Raw genomic sequence first — 8,571 nt, forward strand, 5'->3', positions numbered from 1 at the left:
TAGATACCCCGGGTAATGGAGCCAGCCAGCAGGGGGTATTTAACATTTAATTCCCAGCCGGTCCGCCCCTGTTCCAGGACTGACAGTGGGTAATTGGGAGAGAGGACGTTGCTCTTTTGATGGCCCGCGCCGGCCAGTCTCGCCGACGCCACACTGGGTTTGACGTCACGGGCCCAGCCCCGGAGCCCAGAGCACAGGGCAGGGGGGGAGGGAAATGGAGGGGAGGGGGATACCGAAGAGGGAGGGCCGAGGTCGGCCCCGGGACCCACGGGGAAGGAAGGGGGAAGGGAGCGAGGCCGGAGAGGCTGCGGCGCGTGGCCTGAGGCGGAGAGCCGGGCTGCGGGGGTCCGAGCCAGGCCAGGCGCCGGCCTGACCTGCCTAGCCGGCAAGAGCAGGCCGGCTTCCTCCTTCTTTGGCGGGCGGGGGAGGGGAAGGGGGCTCGTGGCCGGGGGGAAGGGGAGAAAGGTGGTCCTGATTCTTCTCCCTGCGCCAGCGCCGCAAAGCTGATCCTGGCCTCCTGCAGAGACGCCTGAGAGCCTTCCCTCAGTCCTGACGCGACCCCTCCCCAGGTAGCTGGGCCTAGGCATGGTCTAGCGGGTCGCCTTCCTCCCAAGTTGCAGCCGGCGGAGCTGGGGTGCGGAAAAGCGAGGAGGCGACCCAGGAAGATGCCGCCGTCGCCGCTGCAGGGCCCGGGGTTCCTGTAGGGCACAAGGCCTCCTTCACCAGGGTAAGGGGCTGGTGATCAACCTGGACGCCTGGGACCCTGGGAGCAAGCATCCCAGAGCCGAGCAGGCGACGGCGCGTCCACCGCCTGGAGAGGAGCCTGGGCCTGGGGCGGCGTGCCGGGCGGCGGCAGCCGGCTTGGCCTATCTGAACCCCCAGGCCTGGGAGCGGCTGCTTTAGGCGTCAAGTTAAGTGGGGTATGAGTGTCCTCTGGGAGAAAAGGTGAGAAATGGAGTCGGACTTTCTCCCCTTGGTAGGGGCTAAGCTGGAATCCGCACACACCCGCAAACACATGCCCAAGAGCAAGACCCTCCCACCCGTCCTCCCGGGGCAAAGAGACCCTGTCCCGGTGGAAGCGGAGAAACCCACTCCGGTACAGAAAGCGGAGGCCGTGGCGCAGAGAGAAGGCCCAGCTTTCCCGGACCCAGCCCTAGGGTTACGGACCCAGGGCGCGGAGATGCTCGCGGCCGGCGCCACCCACCCGAGCCAGGCGATTGGCGCGTCCAGGCGAGCTCCGCGGGGCCGAGGTGCCGGGAGAAGCGGCCCCGGGTGCCCGCTCGCTGCCCGCCCAGGGTAAGCAGCAAGCCGAGCCCCTGGGTTGAAGTCCTAAAGTTACTAATCCCGCGCATGGGGAGAGAGCGTGCCTCGGGCCGCCGGGGGCAGTCATTTGAGCGTGTTTACTTAAAGACTTTGCAAGAAGAGAGCGCGCGAAATAGTCGGATTTCCAGCAAGGCAGCAAATATTTGCAGGCGGGAGAGAGAAGCGGAGCAAGCTGCGCCGCCTAGTCCCTCCCGCCGGAGCCCCGGCGCCGGCCTGGGCGGACCCGGCCGCGCAGTTAAAGACAGAAGAGGAGCCGGGAATCTGCGGGGCTGGGGGGCGGAGAGCGACACCAAAGGCCAGAAACTGGAGCCGGGCCCCAGGACCCCGCGAGTGGGGACTGGGGGAGGAGAAGTCCCTTCCCATTCCAGCTCGATCAATCTTGCTGGGCTGCGATCGGTCAATAAAATCGGTGTGAAGCGGCCGCTGTCGCTGTGAGTCTGGGGAGGAAGTGGAGGCCAAAGGTGTCGAGGCCGGCGCCAGCTCCTGGCACCAGCTGGGTCCGCGAGTCCGCGGTCTGCAAGCCGCAGGCCTGGGGACAGAGCGTTGCAGGGAGTCTCGCGCGGCCCGGCGGGGCCTTTCATTGGGTGTCTCCATTTTAATAGAGGCCATTGTTCGAGCAATTAGCGAAAGACAATAACCGCCCAGAGGCGTTTAATTCGGTTCCGCGCGCCCGCCGCGGTCCGCACCGGGGCGCTCTGGAAGAGTGGCCCAGGCTCCCTGCAAGGGAGGGTCCGCTTGGGGAGGCGCCGGCTCCTTTCCTTGCTCGTTTTTCCTTCGGTGTGGGAATTGGAAAGGGTGACTGGGGCAAGATGAAAGCCCGGCTAGGGCGACCTGAGCCAGGCCAGGGCGGGAAACCTGTCCCCGGCCTCGCTAGCCCACGCCGGGCGCCCCCGGGACCGCCGTGCGTTTCGCGGCGCACGTCCAGCTGTGGCTGCCGCGCAGGTACCCAGCGCCTGTTCAAACGAGAAGCCTGAGGACGGGACCGTGAAAACTGGCCTCTTTCCTCCTTAGCCCCAAGTCCCCATTTCTGTCACCCGAAACATCCAAATTTCCTTCCCTACGGTGGGAGGAGGAGCAAAGGAGAGACCCCGGGTAGTGGCGCGCGCATACCTCCCTCTCCAACCCAGCCAGCCTCACTGCCCCCTCCTCCGCCTCGGCCCCTGGATTAGGTTACCCTGGCCGAGCGAGGGTTTTTACTGGATAGGAGAATAGCACAGGTAAAGCTGTATAAACAGCTAGCCGGCTGCCGGGCGAGAGGGTTACGCCGGGGACACGGCTCCAGGCGCCACCGCGGGCTGCGGCACGGCGCCACGGACCGCGCAGGTTAAATACATATTATCTGTGCATCTCCCACCCAGGCCCCGGTTTTCTTTCCCTTGCGAGCAGGGAGCGAGATCTAAACGGGAGAAGGCAGCCGGGCCGTGGGCAGTGCTGGTTGAGGATGCCGGCCCGGCAAGGCTAGGTCTTTTCAAACAAAATCCACTGAGCTGGGAACTTCGGGGAAAACAGAGAAAGAGGGACCCTAAAACTCACTGGCAACAGGAACATGATGGAGGCGGGCGCGTCCCAGTGGCAGCTCTCCTCGAGGCTCCCACGCCCACACGTCCCGGGCCTGGGGTCTACCTTCCCGGGAAAATGAGCCATTGCTTTGGGGGTGGTATGTGGTTTGATTTACCCTTTTGTCTTTTTCTCTTTCTTTGCTTTCTTTTTTTTTTTTTTTTTTTTTTTTTTTTCTGTTTGTTCGTTTTGCTTATTCATCTATCATCGTTTAAAACTCGGAAGGAAACCAGCCCAGGCCAACAGGAGCCGCTAGCCATGGGGAGAGTCAAAAAAGAGGAGAAGCGTTAGATCACCGCCCCCTCGCACTCCGCCCTTAGCCCGGCCTCGGCTTTAAGTCGAGGGATCCTGACCCTCCTCCCACAGCCGCTACCACCGCCTTTTCCCCGGTTGAGAAAACCCCTGATTGTCGCAAGATAAAAATTGGGTAGGTAGGGGTGCAGCGGAAAGAGGGAGACGGGCAGGGAGAAGACAGGGGATTTCTGCCTTCGGGTTTAACAATGCACACGTGGGGGGCATCAGTTGCGGGGAGCCCCGGGTTGGGTAGGAGAGAAAGAACTCCCCTTGAGGGTGAGTGGAAAGGAACTGGAGTCACCCTGGAGGAAAGGTGCTCTTTTCGGCTCTCTCCCTTCCTCCTGGCCTTGGCAGGTTGGGGGAGAGGTGAGTGCCACCAGAGAAGAAGGGATGGAGGCAGCCGAGCTGGCAGCCCTGGGTCTCCCCAGCTTTGGACCCCTTACCCTGCCCCCAGCGGCATCAGTGACTCAGCCAGGGGCTTGCTACTTCTAGACCCGGCCTCTCCTCCCTCCGAGGGGACCCCTCAGCCACACCGCTACAGTACCCAGGACTCCAGACCCTGCACCAAGGAAAGGCTCCAGCCGGGCAGAAATTCACCCATTTCAAGGCTTGGCCCACCAGGCCTTAGTATTGCCAGGTGAGGTGGGGTTCACGTGGGGCTGAGGCCGGCCAGTCTGAGTCACCTGCTTCACTCCCCCAGCCTGGTGCGGTCACCCACCAATTCACAGCCTCCCAGCCCCCAGCCCTAGCCTCAGCCGAGTCTCCTGGGGCTGCTTCAGTCTGGTGTTTTGGGAGGAGAAGGAGGGTTTTATCTGGAGACTATGGTGTTTTGACTCCTCTAGATTAGCCTAGGAATTGGAGTGTGATTGTAGCGGGACAATTGGGCAGGGGGAGTGTTCACAGCAGGGGTAGGAAAAGAGAGGGAGGGGGACTCCGTTCAGATCCAGGAGACAGTAGAGGCGGGCTTTTAAAAGCGCAAACCGATTGTGTCTTCCTTTGGACCTGTTGGAGACCCCTGGTAAAATCCGTGACTGTGCCTGGCTCAGAGGTGCAAAGGAGGAGGTTTGGCGTGCGCAGGCTTCTTCCGGCCTCACTTGGTCCCGGGGTCCCTTGGTGGTGCCGGGCTGCCCCCTTCCCGCTCCCTGCCGGCAACTCAGTTCTAGGCCGCTTTCCACCTTGTGGACCCCAAGCAATTTGTTTTATAAAACAAAACAGCCACGAGACGCCTATGCCTGTTCTTCACTAGCGCCAGCAGACCCGCAGCCACCGACACCCGGTGGACCTCAGCAGGGATGCCTTGGGCAACTGCTTCTTGCTTGGTGCTTCACCACCTCTGCACCCCCAGCTCCAGTCAGCCAGCAGCCAAAGCAAAAGGGGGTTCCTCGGTTTGTTCCCTCCGAGGCTGCAAAGCCTCTCTTGCTATTCCTACCATTAAGAAAAAAAAAAGAGGTGATGGGAAAGATTTGGTCTGCACACAAAGACATACCAGGAGAAGAATGCACATTTCTGTGCAAAATGGCTCAGGCACCAATAATGAGACATCACTTTGGTGCAGCCTAGAAATAGTTAAAAATAACCCAGTGCTAGAGGACAGAGGTGGCTTCTGCCCCCCACACCTTATCCGGATCCCTAATTCCCTGCCACTTGCCATGGTTCCAGAACACAAACTGCTTTAACCTCCAAAAGAGGGGTTCTCAGCCACCTGGCTCCCACATACCTGCCAGTTCCCCAGGCACTCTGTGGTCCAGGGCAGCTGGACACCCCAACAGAAAACCCCTACCAAAGAATGCTCAGGGATGCCCACTTCTATCTCTTCTCTGCACCCCTGACTGTCCCCATGTCATTTATCTTCCACAAGAAGGCAGGGTGCAAATGTCAAATAAAGAAAAATATAGCTTCCCAGGTCTCCCTGCTTTTGGTGGGGACAGAACAGCCCCAGCGCTGGGGCTGGCAGACACCTATTGTGCAGAGTGGAGGATGGGCCCACGCACTGCAGCCACTCCGCATCCTCCAAGACTTGCAGCTTCCTGGGCTGGGGACCTTGGGCTTTTCGGGGCAGCTGGCTGGAAGCTGGAAGCAGGGTCTCCTGCTTGATGCCACTGAGAGACTCCATGATCAGACCCCCCACCTAGCGACCTGACACTCAGTGGGGTCTTGGTCTGAACTGACACCATGCCCCGACTAGGTTCAAACAGATAGAAAATAATTCCGTTCTTCTGAATGGCACAAACATGTCATGGTAAGCCCCAGCCACACACACATACTACCAGCCATTTGGGCCCCCAAGCATCTCATTTACAGACACCTGGATGGACTCAACCAGCCTGGCTAGACCCCCAGCCCACCCACTGCCACGGCCACTACCTTCTCTGCAGCAGCCGCTAAGCAGAGGAGTCTTCAGGAAATGCTTCTTCACCATGTGTCCCTTTTAAATTGTTAATCTCCCATCTGCGACCCCACGTCCCGGCGAGCATGGACAATGGGGAGGCAAGAAAGACCAAGAAACATGGGAACCAAACCCAGGGAGAGGCCGCACCATTAGACTCACTTCCACCCCTGCCCTTGCCAGAATCATCCGTGTCAGTTTCTTCAGACACCCTGTTGGTATCCCGGAGAAAGAAAAGGCGTGTATGATAGCAACTGTCCTGCCCAGATTCACTCCACTTCCCTGATGTTTTAACATTGTCTTCAAGGGCAAACTGCCGCTGAGTAACCTTTTGGAGGTCTGTTGGTCTGATGTCCCAGGAGTTAAGTCCAAATCTTGTCTTCTCTGCCCCTTCTGCTTTGGATGCCCCTGGGTGCCCTGTGGGGAGGCTGCGGTTTTCTCACCCACCTCAGGGTGCTCCTGGAAGCAAAGAAGCCTCCCGACCCCTAGCTTCCTTCGGGTATGCCAGATGCAGACACATCTGGGTTCCAACTTTATCTTACAGCACAGCTGTTTCTTTAATTATATGCAGAGACAATGAGCCTCAACACACACTTTTAAACAGAGGAAAATAAACATGAAATTGAGACTGCAGCCACCTTTAGGAGAAGGCTCCTGGGCTCGGGGGTTGTTTTCCCCAATCCTCTACCCTCCTTGCAGTGGGAAATCTGTGTCCGGCTCTTTCCAAGCATTCCCACCGGCTCTCATTTTTCCGCTGGGTTTTTCTTCACATCCCTACTTCTACCAGCTCTTTCCTGCAAACGAGGACATCTACACACTCACACACCATACTCGCCCAAGGTCACCACAGAAACCCAGAGACTTCCAGCGACCAAAAAAAGAACAATAAGAACTGGATTCTAGTTCAGCTTCTTTCAGAGGCAGTCCGCCCTTTGGAGAGGAGCCCTCCTCCTAATTCTCTCCACGTGGAGCGGGGAGAGGGCGTGCGGAGTTAGAGAGGGAAGAGAGTGATATTCACTGACCTGGGCAGCTCGCTCCCGAGGGCCAGCTGTTTTTTATTTTTTCCTGACTCGCCGGAGATCTGAAGGCAGAAATGACAGGCAGAGTTCGCCACTGTGGCTGCCGCTGCCGTCCTGGCCGCTGGAACTGCTCACCGCATCCCAGGCGGGCTTCCAGCGAGAGGTAAAACCTGGGCGATGTGCGTCCTTCCTTGGAGCCCCCTCCCCTCCGCCTTCCCTGCTCACTGTAGAGAGCGGAGCTCTTCCGGGTTGCGAAGAGGGAAAGGGAGGGAGGGAAGGAGACAGAGCGAGGGAATGAATTTCACCCCTTTTTGCAAACAGGCAAACAGCACATCAGGGGTGTGTGAAACTGACAGAGCTGGGGGGTGGGGAAAGGCGGCCTGAAATGTGACCGGCCCCTGGCGCCTGCACAGTCCTCTGTCTTCTGGCAGGGTTGGAATTAACACTATACTTGTCATCAGAAGTGTGGACTGGGTCATTACCATAGGTGTAAACCCATCTGTGATATTTTCCTTCCACTTCTGGGAGCACTGGGGACCCAGGGGGAGCTTGTCGGGGTCTGGCCAGTGGCAGCCAACAGCAGGGCCCGGAAGCTAGGGTCTCTGCCCTCCCGGGCTTTCCCTCTCCCTTCTCACTATTTCTCCTGTTTTTGTCTACCTGATGCCTCCAAGACGCCCCCATCCTACCTTCATCTCTCCTGAGCCGTAGCTGCCCTGTAAAAGTTAGGAGGTGCAGGGTGCTGGGTGACTTGGCTACTACCCCCGGCCCTCCTCCAAGCAGACAGAAGAATATTTGGAGATGGGGTATCCTTGGGCACACTTACTAGAGGTTCGGGGGGATTCTCTAGGGGTCTCAATTCTTTTTAAGAAGACTTCTAGGGAAAATCTACCTTCTAGGAGAGTGAGATAAGGAAGCAGGAATCAGAGGTCGTGCTGGAGATAAAATGTCTGAAGGAAAATGATCCGGTTCCGCTACCCATAGGGCCAAGTAAACTCCAGCCCTCCCTGCAAAGCCGCCTCTCTGGTACCATCCCTACCCCTGCTGGTGAGGAGATCAAAATAACCCACGGAGGGAGAATCTGTCATGAATAAATTTCAGCAAGAGTAAAATGAAACTCCATAAACATTGGGGTAGAAAGGCCGGAGTCCATCTGTTTTGACAGGTAGAGCTTTCCCTTCACAATATTTATACAACAAGAATATGGAGACTGACTTTAAAAATAAATAAATCTTTGGGGAGAAATAAAACAAAATTTATCTGTGGCTGGGCCAGGAAGTCAAGAGGTTTCTTGTGCTCCAACTGGTTGAGTAGGAAGGAGTTGCTCTTTTCGTGGGGCAAAGTGTTTTGGGGTGGCCATTTCCTGTCGGGGAGGCCAAGACATTTGGTCCCCAGACTCAGGAGAACTGGGGTGTGGACAGAGGTGGAGGTGAGGTGAGGACTAAGCTGCGTGGACATGGGGTGCAGAGAGCAGTTGAGCATAACGCCCAGGCTGGGGGGCCGCGCTAGGAGCCGGGCAGCAGCTCTGTGCTGTGGGCCCTCCTGCCCTCTCCGCTGGATTTGTGGCCTGCCTCCAGCCGCCTGAACCCCAAACCAGCCTCCACACAGGGGCACCCCAGCCTGTTCCCCAACCCAGGTGTGCCCCCGCCGCACACCCTGCGGGCGGGTTTAGGCCTTGAATCCAGGGAGAGAGACTTAGGATTTGCCAGGCTGGCCAGGTCTGTCTGCCCTCTGGGGAGCCCCGAAGTCCTCTCCCCTCCACCCCCTGTCGTCACAAATGCAGCCCCTCCTCCACCTTCCTGCCCTGTCCCTCCCGCCTTCTGCCACCACGTGGCAGAGCCACGTTCTAGGTGCGTTTCGAGGATGCAGAAAGGCCATCTCTTGACAGCTTGCACCCAACCTGTTGCCCTGAGGAACGGGGTTCGGGGTGGGGGCGGGGGCTCCCTGGCCTGTCCTAGGAAGGCCCCTGCTGCTGGGAACAGAAGTGTCGCTGGC

At 58.5% G+C, this 8,571-nt stretch overlaps 1 protein-coding gene and 1 long non-coding RNA gene across 2 annotated transcripts in view; one reads left to right on the forward strand and one right to left on the reverse strand.

The window, feature by feature from the left end:
- Positions 1-6,867, reverse strand: part of GATA3 (GATA binding protein 3) — a 29,946-nt gene extending 23,079 nt beyond the window's left edge. Inside the window, exon 1 of the mRNA XM_032258140.1 lies at positions 6,583-6,867. The gene's annotated coding sequence lies outside the window, so the exon portion shown is untranslated. The remainder of the gene's footprint in view (positions 1-6,582) is intronic.
- LOC116536410 lies at positions 473-5,073 on the forward strand. Its single transcript, XR_004262615.1, has 2 exons — positions 473-727; positions 3,106-5,073. It is a non-coding gene; the product is annotated as an uncharacterized LOC116536410 (long non-coding RNA).
- Positions 6,868-8,571: the final 1,704 nt, after the last annotated feature.

Source organism: Sapajus apella, unplaced genomic scaffold, assembly GCF_009761245.1.
Source record: "Sapajus apella isolate SASKATOON/1434 unplaced genomic scaffold, GSC_monkey_1.0 scaffold100, whole genome shotgun sequence".
Classification (NCBI taxonomy): Eukaryota; Metazoa; Chordata; class Mammalia; order Primates; family Cebidae; genus Sapajus; species Sapajus apella.